This window comes from Stenella coeruleoalba, assembly GCF_951394435.1.
Source record: "Stenella coeruleoalba genome assembly, contig: scaffold_230, whole genome shotgun sequence".
In the NCBI taxonomy this organism is placed as follows: Eukaryota; Metazoa; Chordata; class Mammalia; order Artiodactyla; family Delphinidae; genus Stenella; species Stenella coeruleoalba.
In genome coordinates, this window is record NW_027646016.1 from 321,910 (window position 1) to 339,504 (window position 17,595).

At 44.6% G+C, this 17,595-nt stretch overlaps 1 long non-coding RNA gene across 6 annotated transcripts in view; it reads left to right on the plus strand.

Moving 5' to 3' along the window:
* Positions 1-17,595, plus strand: part of LOC307181392 — a 210,037-nt gene that overhangs the window by 61,832 nt on the left and 130,610 nt on the right. The gene's annotated exons all lie outside the window — the stretch shown is intronic.

The window sequence follows — 17,595 nt, forward strand, 5'->3', positions numbered from 1 at the left end:
CACCTTTCCCCTTAAGCAAGCATAAGTTGGTTTTCTAAATTTGAGACCATGTTCTGTTCTGTAATTCAGTTCCTGTGTAGCCAAGTTTCCATTCCGTGTATTACTGATATCTTATGATGTTTCTTTTTCTGTGTGACTTATTTCAGTTAGAATCATCATACCTGAATCCACTCATTGTGCTTCTAAGGGCCTGATGACACAGATTTCATTGCTGAGTGATATTGCTTTGTAAGTAAATACCACAACTTCTTTATCCATTTTTCACTTTCTGCGATGTTGAACTTGTACTGTAAACGAGGTTCTTGTAAACAGAGGCGTCCCAAACTTTGGGGTGGCTGTGTCTTTTTGATTTTAATTTCCCTAAGCTATAGGACCATAAGTGGCAGTGCCCTAGGCTCTGTTGCTTTGTTTTTTAGATGTTTCAGGAAACACCATACACTTCTCCCGAGTGTCTGTTGGCAATTTACATCCTGCCCATCAGCATAACAAGGCTCCCAGTTCTCCATGGCCTGTCCTGCCTTTCTGGATTTTACACTTTTTTCAGATGGCCCTTTTGACCGGGGGGAAGTGAGACTTCATTGTAGTGCAGATTTCCTTTGCAAGCTTGCTTGGTTGGCCAAAAAGGGCGTATGCGTTTTTTCCTGAATATATTCAGGAAAAAACGCATACGCCCTTTTTGGCCAAGTGCATCATTGTGGACGTTCTGCCTCTTTTCCTATGCTTTCAATGCAATTCCAGTCTATCTCCTGAAATCGGTTTCCTGCAATTCTGCCCCGCTTTCAAGTCCTCTTGGCAGCCTTACTTCAGTCTATTTTTGGACGATAGCTGTCATTTATAACTCTGCAGGTTTGTGAATTACAGTGCCCCTGAGCTCCTTTCTTCAACTCGCTTTCTTTTGAGCTGGCCGCAACACCGCAGGATGGCTTCAGGCCCTAATCTGGTTCCGGCACGGCACGCTGAGCCTTTGGTTAATTCCTCTTCCTGGTGGGAAATGAGAGTTAAATTTGCCCGTCCAGACACCTCCAGCTAGCCTCTCATTGGTTCTCGCTATTCCTGTTCATCTTCCGCAGAAATTGCAAACTGGGCCAAACAGGAGGTTAAAGGGACTGACTCTCCAAGTCGGGAGAGTGTTAGTAAAGCGTCTGGAATGTTGCACCCGAGTACCAGGGTACGAAAACTGAGACATATTTGAACACGTCTCCCGATCACATGGTTGATCATACTCTAGGTTCCACATGTATGTTTTAGCTGAAGGAAGAATACCTTAAACCTGGGTAGTTGAAACCCGTGGAATGGGTACCATGCAATATGACTTCAAAGGGTCTTCATTTGCTCACCAAACCTCTCCAATCCTATCACTGCTGCGTTTATGCCCCTGTACACATGCTTGATTCTCTTTCGGAGACATAGCAATCCATAGGTTTTAAGATACTTACTAGTCAGATACATTCTTAGGCGTTTAATATGCGGTGTTGAGTCCATTTCGTTGAGCAAGGAGTAGCTCTTGTCTATTCCATATTTGGCTTAAGGAACTTTATCTGTGCTCATTTCAATCTCTGGTTTTATGCAGCACCCCAACTCACCTTTACCCTTAAGCAAGCATAAGTTGGTTTTCTAAATTTGTGACCCTGTTCTGTTCTGTAATTCAGTTCCTGTGTAGCCAAGTTTACATTCCGTGTATTACTGATATCTTATGAGGTTTCTTTTTCTGTGTGACTTATTTCAGTTAGAATCATCATACCTGAATCCACTCATTGTGCTGCTAAGGGCCTGATGACACAGATTTCATTGCTGAGTGATATTGCTTTGTAAGTAAATACCACAACTTCTTTATCCATTTTTCACTTTCTGCGATGTTGAACTTGTACTGTAAACGAGGTTCTTGTAAACAGAGGCGTCCCAAACTTTGGGGTGGCTGTGTCTTTTTGATTTTAATTTCCCTAAGCTATAGGACCATAAGTGGCAGTGCCCTAGGCTCTGTTGCTTTGTTTTTTAGATGTTTCAGGAAACACCATACACTTCTCCCGAGTGGTTGTTGGCAATTTACATCCCGCCCATCAGCATAACAAGGCTCCCAGTTCTCCATGGCCTGTCCTGCCTTTCTGGATTTTACACTTTTTTCAGATGGCCCTTTTGACCGGGGGGAAGTGAGACTTCATTGTAGTGCAGATTTCCTTTGCAAGCTTGCTTGGTTGGCCAAAAAGGGCGTATGCGTTTTTTCCTGAATATATTCAGGAAAAAACGCATACGCCCTTTTTGGCCAAGTGCATCATTGTGGACGTTCTGCCTCTTTTCCTATGCTTTCAATGCAATTCCAGTCTACCTCCTGAAATCGGTTTCCTGCAATTCTGCCCCGCTTTCAAGTCCTCTTGGCAGCCTTACTTCAGTCTATTTTTGGACGATAGCTGTCATTTATAACTCTGCAGGTTTGTGAATTACAGTGCCCCTGAGCTCCTTTCTTCAACTCGCTTTCTTTTGAGCTGGCCGCAACACCGCAGGATGGCTTCAGGCCCTAATCTGGTTCCGGCACGGTACACTGAGCCTTTGGTTATTTCCTCTTCCTGGTGGGAAATGAGAGTTAAATTTGCCCGTCCAGACACCTCCAGCTAGTCTCTCATTGGTTCTCGCTATTCCTGTTCATCTTCCGCAGAAATTGCAAACTGGGCCAAACAGGAGGTTAAAGGGACTGACTCTCCAAGTCGGGAGAGTGTTAGTAAAGCATCTGGAATGTTGCACCCAAGTACCAGGGTACGAAAACTGAGACATATTTGAACACGTGTCCCGATCACATGGTTGATCATACTCTAGGTTCCACATGCATGTTTTAGCTGAAGGAAGAATACCTTAAACCTGGGTAGTTGAAACCCGTGGAATGGGTACCATGCAATATGACTTCAAAGGGTCTTCATTTGCTCACCGAACCTCTCCAATCCTATCACTGCTGCGTTTATGCCCCTGTACACATGCTTGATTCTCTTTCGGAGACATAGCAATCCATAGGTTTTAAGATACTTACTAGTCAGGTACATTCTTAGGCGTTTAATATGCGGTGTTGTGTCCATTTCGTTGAGCAAGGAGTAGCTCTTGTCTATTCCATATTTGGCTTAAGGAACTTTATCTGTGCTCATTTCAATCTCTGGTTTTATGCAGCACCCCAACTCACCTTTACCCTTAAGCAAGCATAAGTTGGTTTTCTAAATTTGAGACCATGTTCTGTTCTGTAATTCAGTTCCTGTGTAGCCAAGTTTCCATTCCGTGTATTACTGATATCTTATGATGTTTCTTTTTCTGTGTGACTTATTTCAGTTAGAATCATCATACCTGAATCCACTCATTGTGCTTCTAAGGGCCTGATGACACAGATTTCATTGCTGAGTGATATTGCTTTGTAAGTAAATACCACAACTTCTTTATCCATTTTTCACTTTCTGCGATGTTGAACTTGTACTGTAAACGAGGTTCTTGTAAACAGAGGCGTCCCAAACTTTGGGGTGGCTGTGTCTTTTTGATTTTAATTTCCCTAAGCTATAGGACCATAAGTGGCAGTGCCCTAGGCTCTGTTGCTTTGTTTTTTAGATGTTTCAGGAAACACCATACACTTCTCCCGAGTGTCTGTTGGCAATTTACATCCTGCCCATCAGCATAACAAGGCTCCCAGTTCTCCATGGCCTGTCCTGCCTTTCTGGATTTTACACTTTTTTCAGATGGCCCTTTTGACCGGGGGGAAGTGAGACTTCATTGTAGTGCAGATTTCCTTTGCAAGCTTGCTTGGTTGGCCAAAAAGGGCGTATGCGTTTTTTCCTGAATATATTCAGGAAAAAACGCATACGCCCTTTTTGGCCAAGTGCATCATTGTGGACGTTCTGCCTCTTTTCCTATGCTTTCAATGCAATTCCAGTCTATCTCCTGAAATCGGTTTCCTGCAATTCTGCCCCGCTTTCAAGTCCTCTTGGCAGCCTTACTTCAGTCTATTTTTGGACGATAGCTGTCATTTATAACTCTGCAGGTTTGTGAATTACAGTGCCCCTGAGCTCCTTTCTTCAACTCGCTTTCTTTTGAGCTGGCCGCAACACCGCAGGATGGCTTCAGGCCCTAATCTGGTTCCGGCACGGCACGCTGAGCCTTTGGTTAATTCCTCTTCCTGGTGGGAAATGAGAGTTAAATTTGCCCGTCCAGACACCTCCAGCTAGTCTCTCATTGGTTCTCACTATTCCTGTTCATCTTCCGCAGAAATTGCAAACTGGGCCAAACAGGAGGTTAAAGGGACTGACTCTCCAAGTCGGGAGAGTGTTAGTAAAGCGTCTGGAATGTTGCACCCGAGTACCAGGGTACGAAAACTGAGACATATTTGAACACGTCTCCCGATCACATGGTTGATCATACTCTAGGTTCCACATGCATGTTTTAGCTGAAGGAAGAATACCTTAAACCTGGGTAGTTGAAACCCGTGGAATGGGTACCATGCAATATGACTTCAAAGGGTCTTCATTTGCTCACCGAACCTCTCCAATCCTATCACTGCTGCGTTTATGCCCCTGTACACATGCTTGATTCTCTTTCGGAGACATAGCAATCCATAGGTTTTAAGATACTTACTAGTCAGATACATTCTTAGGCGTTTAATATGCGGTGTTGAGTCCATTTCGTTGAGCAAGGAGTAGCTCTTGTCTATTCCATATTTGGCTTAAGGAACTTTATCTGTGCTCATTTCAATCTCTGGTTTTATGCAGCACCCCAACTCACCTTTACCCTTAAGCAAGCATAAGTTGTTTTTCTAAATTTGTGACCCTGTTCTGTTCTGTAATTCAGTTCCTGTGTAGCCAAGTTTACATTCCGTGTATTACTGATATCTTATGAGGTTTCTTTTTCTGTGTGACTTATTTCAGTTAGAATCATCATACCTGAATCCACTCATTGTGCTTCTAAGGGCCTGATGACACAGATTTCATTGCTGAGTGATATTGCTTTGTAAGTAAATACCACAACTTCTTTATCCATTTTTCACTTTCTGCGATGTTGAACTTGTACTGTAAACGAGGTTCTTGTAAACAGAGGCGTCCCAAACTTTGGGGTGGCTGTGTCTTTTTGATTTTAATTTCCCTAAGCTATAGGACCATAAGTGGCAGTGCCCTAGGCTCTGTTGCTTTGTTTTTTAGATGTTTCAGGAAACACCATACACTTCTCCCGAGTGTCTGTTGGCAATTTACATCCTGCCCATCAGCATAACAAGGCTCCCAGTTCTCCATGGCCTGTCCTGCCTTTCTGGATTTTACACTTTTTTCAGATGGCCCTTTTGACCGGGGGGAAGTGAGACTTCATTGTAGTGCAGATTTCCTTTGCAAGCTTGCTTGGTTGGCCAAAAAGGGCGTATGCGTTTTTTCCTGAATATATTCAGGAAAAAACGCATACGCCCTTTTTGGCCAAGTGCATCATTGTGGACGTTCTGCCTCTTTTCCTATGCTTTCAATGCAATTCCAGTCTACCTCCTGAAATCGGTTTCCTGCAATTCTGCCCCGCTGTCAAGTCCTCTTGGCAGCCTTACTTCAGTCTATTTTTGGACGATAGCTGTCATTTATAACTCTGCAGGTTTGTGAATTACAGTGCCCCTGAGCTCCTTTCTTCAACTCGCTTTCTTGTGACATGGCCGCAACACCGCAGGATGTCTTCAGTCCCTAATCTGGTTCTGGCACGGCATGCTGAGCCTTTGGTTAATTCCTCTTCCTGGTGGGAAATGAGAGTTAAATTTGCCCGTTCAGACACCTCCAGCTAGCCTGTCATTGGTTCTCGCTATTCCTGTTCATCTTCCGCAGAAATTGCAAACTGGGCCAAACAGGAGGTTAAAGGCACTGACTCTCCAAGTGGGGAGAGTGTTAGTAAAGCGTCTGGAAGGTTGCACCCGAGTACCAGGGGAGGAAAACTGAGACATATTTGAACACGTCTCCCGTTCACATGGTTAATCATACTCTGGGTTCCACATGCATGTTTTAGCTGAAGTAAGAATACCTTAAACCTGGAGAGTTGAGACCCGTGGAATGGGTACCATGCAATACGACTTCAAAGGGTCTTCATTTGCTCACCGAACCTCTCCAATCCTATCACTGCTGCGTTTATGCCCCTGTACACACGCTTGATTCTCTTTTGGAGACATAGGAATCCATAGGTTTTAAGATACTTACTAGTCAGGTACATTCTTAGGCGTTTAATATGGGGTGTTGAGTCCATTTCATTGAGCAAGGAGTAGCTCTTGTCTATTCCATATTTGGCTTAAGGAACTTTATCTGTGCTCATTTCAATCTCTGGTTTTATGCAGCACCCCAACTCACCTTCCCCCTTAAGCAAGCATAAGTTGGTTTTCTAAACTTGAGACACTGTTCTGTTTTGTAATTCAGTTCATGTGTAGCCAAGTCGACATTCTGTGTATTAATGATACCTTATGATGTTTCTTTTCTGTGTGACTTATTTCAGTTCGAATCATCATACCTGAATCCACTCATTATGCTGCTACGTGCCTGATTACATAGATTTCATTGCTGAGTGATATTGCATTGTACGTAAGTACCACAAGTTCTTTATCCATTTTTCACTTTCTGCGATATTGAACTTGTACCGTAAACGAGGTTCTTGTAAACAGAGCCGTCCCAAACTTTGGGGTGGCTGTGTCTTTTTGATTTTAATTTCCCTAAGCTATAGGACCATAAGTGGAAGTGCCCTAGGCTCTGTTGCTTTGTTTTTTAGATGTTTCAGGAGACACCATACACTTCTCCCGAGTGGCTGTTGGCAATTTACATCCCGCCCATCAGCATAAGAAGGCTCCCAGTTCTCCCTGGCCTGTCGTGCCTTTATGGATTTTACACTTTTTTCAGATGGCCCTTTTGACCAGGTGGAAGTGAGACTTCATTGTAGTCCAGATTTCCTTTGCAAGCTTGCTTGGTTGGCCAAAAAGGGCGTATGCGTTTTTTCCTGAATATATTCAGGAAAAAACGCATACGCCCTTTTTGGCCAAGTGCATCATTGTCGAGTTTCTGACTCTCTTCTTATGCTTTCAATGCAATTCCAGTCTACCTCCTGAAATCGGTTTCCTGCAATTCTGCCTTGCTTTCAATGCCTCTTCATAGCCTTACCTCAATATATTTTTTAAAAATAGTTGGCCTTTATAACTCTGCAGGTTTTTGAATTGCAGTGGCCCTTAGCTCCATTTTTTAGCTCTTATTTTTGTGGTCTTGCCCCGTAACCACAGGATTCCTTGAAGCCCTATTTTTCTTCTGGGGCACCTTGCTGTGCCTTTGGTTAATTCTTCTTACTGATGTGATATTAGAGTGACATGTGCCCATTGAAACCGCTACAGCTAGTTTCTCACTGGTTCCCCCTATTCCCATTCATCCTCTGCACTAACTGCAGACTGTGCGATACCAGAACTTAAAGGCATTGACTCCATGTGGGAATGTTGTTAGTAAAGCGGCTGGAATGTCGATCCGGAGCCCCAGGAGAGGAAAAGTGAGGTGCGTTTTAGAAACCTTTCCCGATCATATGGTATACCAGTCGCTGGGTTTCCCAAGCATGGTTTAGCTGTAGGAAGATTCCCTTCAACCTGGAGTGTTGGGACCCTTGGAATGAGTAGCATGAAGTATTGCATTAAACTTTCGGCAGTTGCTCACCAAAGCTCACCAATCCTGTCAGCCCCAAGTGTCCAGCCTTATGTCTTATCCAGCTGTGGGTTTATATGTGGTCAATCCAGGTTGCATCACAGCCCCTGAGCGAATTTTGTAAGAATTTTTCTCTCTTTCATTGTTTCAGCGTTTTGTTTTTAAAATTTATTTCTATAATGGGGTTTAGCTCCTTTTCACTGCTGTGTTTGTGCCGCTCTGCACACACTTGATTCCCTTATGGAGATATATCAATACATGGGTTTTAAGATTCTTATTCCTCAGATATATTTCTCTGCGGTGTATAGGGTGTGTTGAGGCCTGTTCATTGAGCAAGGTGTAGATCTTGTCTAATACCTATTTGGTTTATTGAACGGTATCTGTGCTAATTTCAAACTCTGGTTTTATGCATCACCCCACCTCTCCTTTCCCCTTAAGCTGACATAAGTGTGTTTTCTAAATGTGAGACACTGTTCTGTTCTGTAATTCATTTCTTGTGCAGCCATATTTACCCTCCCTCTATAAGTGATATCTTATGATATGTTTCTTTTTCTGTTTGACTTATTTCAAGTAGTATTATCGGACCTAAATCCACTCTTTATCCTTCTACTAGCCTTATTACATTGATTTCATGGTGAAGAGATATTCCATTGTACATAAGTACCACATCTTCTTTATCCATTGTTCTCTTTCCTGGGATATTTAAGGTGTACTGAAGTTGAGGTTCTTGTAAACAGAGTAGCCCTAAACTGTGGTGTGCTTGTGTCTTGTTGATTTTTAGACTTCCCTAGATATACTCCCATGATTGGAAGTGTCCTATGCTCTGTAGCTCTGTTTTTTAGATGATTTAGGAACCACCATACAATTCTCCAGAGTGGCTCTCGGCAGTTCACACACTGCCCATCAGCGTATAAAGGCTCCCTGTTCTCCATGGCCTGTCCTGCATTTCTGGTTTTTACAATTTTTTAGGATGGCCCTTTTGACCGGTGGGAAGTGAGACTTCTTTGTTGTGCACATTTGCATTGCTTGCTTGCTTCGTTGCCCATAAAGTGCGTATGCGTTTTTTCCTGGATATAATCAGGAAAAAACGCATACGCCCTTTTGGGCCAACTGCATCATTGTCGAAATTCTGCCGCTTTTCATGTGCGTTAAAGACGAGTCCAATCTATCTCTTGAAATCTGTTTCTTGCAATTCTGTCTTGCATTCAGATCCTCTTCTTTGCCTTACCTCAACATATTTTTGGACGTTAGTTTTCATTTATAACTCTGCAGGTTTGTGAATTGCAGTGACCCTGAGCTCCATTTTTTAAGTTGCTCTTTTGTGAGCTGGCCTCAAACCCGCAGGATTGCTTCAGGCCCTATTTTGGCTCCGGCGAGGCAGGCTGAGCCTTTCTTTAATTCTTATTCTTAATGGGAAATTAGAGTGATATGTGCCCGTCCAAACCCCTACAACTCTTCTCTCATTGGTTCCCCCTCTTCCCGTTCATCCTCCTCACAATTTGCAAAATGTGTGAAACAGAAGTTTAAATGTGCTGATTCTCCAAGTGGGGAGATTCTAAGTAGCGTGGCTGGAATGGTGAACAGGAGCACCAGGAGAGGATAAATGAGGTGCATTTTAGACACATCTCCCGATCACATGGTGTACAGTCCTCTGGGTTTTCCATGCATGTTTTAGCTGTAGGAAGATCCCTTGAACCTGCAGATTTGGGACCCATTGAATGGGTACCAGGTAGTATTACTTTAAAGGGTGTGCATTTCCTCACCCAACCTCACATTTCTCTTAGCGCAAACAGTTTCCAGCCTTATGTCTCATCCTGCTGTGGGTCTAGATGTGTTCAATCCATGTTGCATCACCGTCCCTGAGGAAAAGTTGTAAGAGGTTTTCTCTGTCTCTCTGTCGTTTATTTTTTTCAATTTATTACTATATTGGTTACAGCTGATTTTCAAAGCTCTGTTTCTTGCTGCTGTACATCCACTTGATTCACGTACAGAGAGACATCAATAAATTCTTTTTCAGATTCTTACCAGTCGTATATATTCTTTTCCGGTGACTTGAGTGTGCTGAGTGCAGTTCTTTTAGCTACCGTGTAGGCCTTGTTGATTATCAGTTTGGTATTTGGAATGGTATCTTTGCTAATTTCAACCTCCTGGATGATGCCTCACCCCTCCCCACCTTTCCCGTTTAGCAGCCTTATGCGTGTTTTCTACATATTTGACTATGTTTTTGTTTTGTAATTTATTTCATGTGTAGCCATTTTGGATTCCACCTTTAAGTGATATCTTATGATATGTGTCTTTTTCTTTTTGAATCCTGTCACTTAGAATGATCATACGTAACTCCTCCGGAGTTGTTACAACTGGCCATATTTCATTGATTTCCAGGCTGAATAATATTCCACTCTACCTAAGTACCACATCTCTATCCATTTTTTCCCTCCAGAGACATTTAAGTTATATCCTAGTCGAGGATCTTTTAAACAGAGAGGGGGTAAACATTGGGGTGCCTGTGTCCTCTCGATTTTTGTTTTTCCCAAGATATACGCCCATGAGTGCAAGTGCCCTATGCTCTGTAGCTCATTTTTTAGATGCTTTAGTAAACACAATACACTTCTCCAGAATGGCCGTTGGCAATATACATTTCCACTATAAGTCTCACAGGGCTCCCTCTTCTCGTTGCCCTGTCCTGCATTTCTGTTGTTTACGCTTTATGAGGATGGCTCTTCTGACTGATGCGAAGTGATATCTTTTGTAGTATTGACTTCCAGTGCCCACCTGTTTGGTTGGCTAAAAAAGTGTATGCCCTTTTCTTGAATATATACAGAAAAGAACGCATACACCCTTTTTGGCCAACTGCAATGTTGGCAATGTTGGCAATGTTCAGCTCCTTTTCTTGTGCTTAATGGCGAGTCCTTTCTACCTCCTCAAATCCCTTTCCTGCCATTCTCCCTTGCTTACAAGTCCTTTTCTCTGACTTTCCTCAAGACATTTTTCAGTGATGGATATTTTCAACTCTGCAGTTTTGTGAATTTTACTGCCCCTGAGTTCCATTGTTCAACTCGTGTTTATGGGAACTGGCCACAAAGCAGTGGGATTTCCTCAAGCCCTATACTGTTTCCATGGGCAACCCTAGCCTTTGGTCAATTCGTCTTCCTGATTGGAAATTAGAGTGACATGTGCCTGTCTGAACACCTAGGACTTGTCTCTCATTGTTCCTCATCCTTCCGCTTCATCCTCTGGACAAATTCCAAACTGTACGCAACAGGATGTTGACAGTGCTGACATCTCCAAGTGGGGAGACTGTTAGTAAAGACGCTGGAGGGGTGAACCCGAGCACCAGGAGATGAGGAGATGAGATGCCTTTTCCAAACTCTTCCCGATCAGACGGTATACCATCCTCTGGGTGTGACAGACATGTTTTAGCAGTAGGAAGAGTCCCATTCATGTAAGGAGAACACCAGGGCTTTTTCAAAATCAGTGTCTCCCCGAAACCCAAACTGGGGAAGTTTTTAAGCTACGGCTACACATATGTTCATTAAGGGCCTTGGGAAGTAGGCAGAGTCCAAACTTTAGATGATTGAAGTCTTCAGGGTCAGAAGCACTCACCACCAGCTTCCCTTAGGCTACACTTTAACTGTCATTGATAGATGATGTCAATAAAAATATCTATTCTTTTTCAGATTATTTCCCCTTATAGGTTATTGCAAAATGTTGAGTGTAGTTCCCTGTGCTATACAGTAGTTCCTTGTTGATGATCTATTTTATACATAGCAGTGTGTATGTGTTCATTCCAAACTGTTAATTTATCCCTCCTCCCACCTTTCCCCTTTGGTAATAATAAATTATAAGATTTTATACTTCTCAGAAATGGGGGAGCTGAAAGAGAGGTATCATTTTCAATGGAAAAGCATTTAAAACAAGATTGAAGGTTTAACCAAGATTATTAGCTGTACATCCTTGGAAAGAAATCACTTCGTTTCTCTAATATTGACCTGACAAATAAGACAAACCTTTTCACTGAACTTGCTTATAAAAAGTGATGGAAATATCAAATGGAAGTGTTAAAAACATCTTATTTTACCCGAGCCTTATACACTGTTCTATGTTAACTACAGTTTGGCTCACACATCTGTTCATTGAGGTTACAATAGTCTCAATTTCTGTTACTGATCCTCCAGAGTGGACCCCAACAAGTGTCCCCCTGCCCAGTGTCATTGGGGCCAACAGATCGAGACTGAGTTTTGTTCACAAGCAAAGGAAACTTTATATTTTGATCAGAGAATGGAGAGGTGAGAGCATGCACTACCCCGTGGGCTGTGGGCTGGGCTGCTGTGTAGAGATCCTGTCAGAGTCAGTGGGAGGGAGGGAGGAGGCGGAGCTCTCGAGGGCCGGGTTGGCTGTAGCTCAGGCTCTATATCGTGGAGTCTGCACTGGGCCCCAGGAGCTGAGGTGTCGACCCAGCCATTCTGCACTAGGAAATCTGGTCTGAAGTGCCGGGTGTGGAACCTCTGCATGCGGGACCCTAGGAGCACGTGAAATTAGACAAAGCACAAAGGATAAAAAAGGTTAGACTTGACTTTATTGCCCAGATTCTATTTTTATCTCCCAGGGATTTTTAATGGGCTTTGCTGGGGAAAAACCCCTCCTCTGCCTTTTGTCCCGTTCCTCATTCTTGGAGTGCTGAGGGTGCAGACCCTTCTTCTGTAACTGCTGAGTGCTGAGTTGGGAGCCCTCATACCCTGGGGCGAGGGTCAGAGCTTCTCCCCAGCAGCCTCCCGGTGACGTTGATTGTCCCCAGGACCCCTGCCTCCCTGCTCGTCCACCTGAGCACCAGCATTGGAAGTGTTATAGATTCTAATGACCTTTAAGGGTCCAGGAAAGAGATGTGCAGAGACGCTGTGGGGGCCGGTTTCACCCCGCCCCACATTTGTTCGGCCACCTTAGGCTGACCGTCTCTGCCAGCCTAGATGCTCTGACCAGTAGTCTGTGCTTTCTTCAATTAGGCCCCTGAATTAACGTACAAACAGCACCAGGTGTCAGAGCCCTGCCCGCTCAACTCCCAGACAGTCCAGGGTCAGTGGTGATCAAGGACCATGATGGCTACTGAGTCAACAGCCTTTTGAAGTAAACAGGAGTCCAGCCGGTCTTATTGGCCACCATCATCATGGTGTCTGTAGGCTTTTCTATGGTGACAGTGTGGTATACTGTTCCCCCGCCAAGATTATTAGCTCCCCTCTGGGTGCAGTAAGTCCTGCAAGCAGTAGTCTACTCTTTTGGGACACACTCTTGTTGTTTTATGAGAGAAACTCCAGGTCAAGTGATGTTCACACGAGTCGTCATGGTGCCCTGTTGCCCCCGGTTATCTCTCTGGATGTTGGAGTTGGAGGGCCTCCTCACTCGAGGTCGGTGTGCCCACGGAGCGAACCCTGCAACTTCAGGGCATGGTTGGTGGTTAGGATCACCACGTGGGGTCCTTTTCCCTTAGGAGGGAGGTGGCCTTTTGGGCTGCTGATTTCCAGGTTTTTAGATACCGCCAGTATCTTGGCCAGATGTGGCAGTGGGCCAAGCCCCTTAGTGACCGTAGTTTATCCTACCTGGATGGCATTCTTGCATTGTTCCATTTCAAGTGGTCCCAGTTTTTGCACTAATTCTCCAATGGCGATTCACCTTTCACCGGGAATGTAAAGGTCAAAGGGTTTAGCTAAATTAGGGAGTTCCAGGGCAAGGGTCTGAATTGACTGCTCTTTCCATTCTTGAAAGGCCACTTCTGGATTCTATTCAAAAGGATCATCATCTTTTCCTTTCAGTGTTTCATATAGAGGCCCAGCTAGTAGACTGTAGTTAGGGATCCAGAAGCAGCAAACCCTGGCCTCCCCAGGAACCCCTAAGCTGTCTTCTAGTTTTAGAAAGGGGTAAGGCTGAAAATGGTTTCTTCCCTTTCCTGGGATGGGCTTCTCTGACCTTCTGTGAGAATGAAGCCCAGGCAGGTCACCGCAGTCTGTGATATTTGAGCTTTTTCTTGGACAACTTCTATCCTTTATTGGCTTGGTAGTTCAGAGGCCTCCTTAGTAGGGCTGGTGATCAGAATGTCGTCTGCATATTGAAGGAGGGTTTCCTTTTCCAGAGGTAGAACTTTTAGGTCTTTAGCTAAGCTTTCCCCAAAGATGGTGTGGGAATTTTTGCACCCTTGGGGCCAGACGGCCCGGAAGTATTGTTTTAGTTGTATGTTGAGTCCTGCCACTCATAAGCCAAAATTTCTTGTGACTCTGGGACTAATGGAATACAAAAGAAGTCATCATTGAAGACTAATACAGAATACCATGTCCTGGTGGTTGGTAGAATGACCAGCAGGGTGTAGGAATTAGGAGCAACTGGAGGAATATCCTCGGTGGCTTCACTGACTGTCCTGACATCCTTTACCAGGTCCCCAGCAGCCCATGGGGCTCTCGTGGTCAGACCAATCCCAGAATATGGAGCTCACCTGGGCAGGTACCCCACCCCCACCCCAGCCCACGGGGCTCTCGTGGTCAGGCCCCTCCCAGGATACAGAGCTACCCTTGCAGGTACCGTGGCAGGGCTGGGCACACAGGAACCGTGCACATAGCCCTCATTGCAGAGCACCCCCAGCTCACCTGTCGCTCAGAGCTGACACAGAGCACCTCAGAGCAGGACTTGAACTAACAAACAGCAGCTGCGACAGGTCTGTGACCCTGGGCATCACTCCGTGAGGCCTCCCTCCACCTGGTCTTCCAGAGACTTCCACTGCACCCGGGGCACCAGGCCTCTGTCTCCAACCACCACCCACCCCTCCTCTCCCTGACTCCTGGGTTCCTCTCATTAGGAGAGGGTTTTCTTGAAGTTGTCTCCCACTCATGGGCCAGATAAAATGATTAGAAAACAAGCCAAAGCTGCAGCCCCTTGTCTATCCTGACTCTCAGGAGCCCACACCTGTTCCTTGGACCTGGCCGGTTCAGCAAGTTCCATTTTCTGCAACTGTGAGCCCCTGAGGGGTGATGATTGGCTGACCTGGGCAGCCTTACCGTGCCGGCCAGCCCTCCCCAGGTGTGCCTGGGTTGAGATCAATATAAATACCACTCCAGGCAGCAAGAGCCCCTGCAGCCGTGCCTGACGCCATTTTCTCTGCCCTGTCAGCAGTCTCGGGGCTGGGCTGGTGGGAGGGAGTGAGAGGCCACGGCTTTGTGGGTGGCCCAGTGTGAGTGGGGCTCTGCTGGACTTTCTGCAGCAGTTGCCAGGCTGCCACCTGCTAAAGAAGAGGGTGTGTCACCCATACCTGCTGCTGGAATTTCTCCCTGGGCAGAGGTGAGGAAGGAAAAAAGCAGTGGGGGCAGGGACAGGACGGGTATCTCAGGCAGGGAAATGGAAATCTTCCAGAAGAGCACCCAGGGCCAGGACCATCCTGGCTGGCCTGCAGGCACCAAGTCGGCCGGCATGCTGTCACTCGTGTGGCTCTATGGCCCTTCCTCTAGGCTTTCAAGTCCTTGTATATATTCAGGTGTTTTACCTGGGACGGGTGGGAATAGTTCAGCAGCAACTGGCCTGGGGCTCAGCTCACGTTTACTCACAGATGCCTCGGCACGGTGCCCCAGCTTTGCAATGAGGACGCTTGTTGCGTGGGGGCTGCTGGCTGAATGGGAGACGATTCCCCACCACTGACCAACTTCAGAATTGTTTACAACTGGAGCAAGTGCCCTGATACGGTTTTCCTCTGTGTAACTGGTGGGTTCTGTGTTTTTTTTCTCTTTTTCGTTTTTGGTTCAAGGTAGATTTTATTCCTCTTTTTTGTATTTACACATATAAGCATGGAAATAATTTATTCATATAAATACATGTATGTGCAGGGAATAATTGTTTTTTCTGTTTTATTTTTTAAATTTTACTTCTTTTTAATTTTGAATTTTATTTTATATTTTTATACAGCAGGTTCTTATTGGTTATCTATTTTATACATATAAATGTATACATGCCAATCCCAGTCTCTCAACTCCTCCAACCACCACCCCCCCAACAGCTTTCCCCCCTTGTTGTCCATACGTTTGTTGTCTACATCTGTTGCTCTATTTATGCCTTGCAAAATGGTTAATCTGTACAGTTTTTCTAGGTTCCACATATATGCATGAATATACAAGATTTTTTTTCTCTTTCTGACTTACTTCACTCTGTATGACAGTCTCTAGATCCATCGACGTCTCTACAAATGACCCAATTTCATTCCTTTTCATGGCTTAGTAATATTCCATTTTATATATGTACCACAGCTTTATGCATTCGTCTGTCTGTGGGCATTTAGGTTGCTTCCATTACCTCGATATTGTAAATAGTGATGCAATGAACATTGCGGTGAATGACTCTTTTTGATTTATGGTTTTGTCTGGGTATATGTCCAGTACTGGGATTGCTGTATCATATGGTAATTCTATTGTTAGTTTCTTAAGAAATTCCATATTGTTCTCCATAATGACTGTATCAATTTATATTCCCAACAATAGTGGAAGAGGGTTCCTTTTCTCCACACCCTTTCCAGCATTTTTTGTTTGTAGATTTTCAATGATGCCTATTCTACCAGGTGTGAGGTGATACCTCATTGTTGAATCCATTTCGTTGAGCAAGGGGTAGCTCTTGTCTATTACATATTTGGCTTATGGAACGGTATCTGTGCTAATTTCAAACTCTGCTTTTATGCAGCACCCCAACTCACCTTCCCCCTTAAGCAGGCATAAGTTGGTTTTCTAAACTTGAGACCCTGTTCTGTTTTGTAATTCAGTTCATGTGTAGCCAAGTTCACATTCCGTGTATTAGTGATACCTTATGATGTTTCTTTTTCTGTGTGACTTATTTCACTTAGAATCATCGTGCCTCAATGCACTCATTATGCTGGTACGGGCCTGGTGACATAGATTTCATTGCTGAGTGGTATTCTGTTGTACAGAAGTACCGCAACTTCTTTATCCATTATTTGCTCTCTGGGATATTTAACTTGTGCCGTAGAAGAGATTCCTGTAAAAAGAGCCGTCCCAAATTTTGGGGTTGCTGTGTCTTTTTGATATTAATTTCCCTAAGCTATAGGACCATAAGTGGAAGTGCCCTAGGCTCTGTTGCTTTGTTTTTTAGATGTTTCAGGAAACACCATACACTTCTCCCGAGTGGCTGTTGGCAATTTACATCCCGCCCATCAGCATAACAAGGCTCCCAGTTCTCCATGGCCTGTCCTGCCTTTCTGGATTTTACACTTTTTTCAGATGGCCCTTTTGACCGGGGGGAAGTGAGACTTCATTGTAGTGCAGATTTCCTTTGCAAGCTTGCTTGGTTGGCCAAAAAGGGCGTATGCGTTTTTTCCTGAATATATTCAGGAAAAAACGCATACGCCCTTTTTGGCCAAGTGCATCATTGTGGACGTTCTGCCTCTTTTCCTATGCTTTCAATGCAATTCCAGTCTACCTCCTGAAATCGGTTTCCTGCAATTCTGCCCCGCTTTCAAGTCCTCTTGGCAGCCTTACTTCAGTCTATTTTTGGACGATAGCTGTCATTTATAACTCTGCAGGTTTGTGAATTACAGTGCCCCTGAGCTCCTTTCTTCAACTCGCTTTCTTGTGACCTGGCCGCCACACCGCAGGATGGCTTCAGGCCCTAATCTGGTTCCCGCACGGCACGCTGAGCCTTTGGTTAATTCCTCTTCCTGGTGGGAAATGAGAGTTAAATTTGCCCGTCCAGACACCTCCAGCTAGTCTCTCATTGGTTCTCGCTATTCCTGTTCATCTTCCGCAGAAATTACAAACTGGGCCAAACAGGAGGTTAAAGGGACTGACTCTCCAAGTCGGGAGACTGTTAGTAAAGCGTCTGGAATGTTGCACCCGAGTACCAGGGTACGAAAACTGAGACATATTTGAACACGTCTCCCGTTAACATGGTTGATCATACTCTGGGTTCCACATGCATG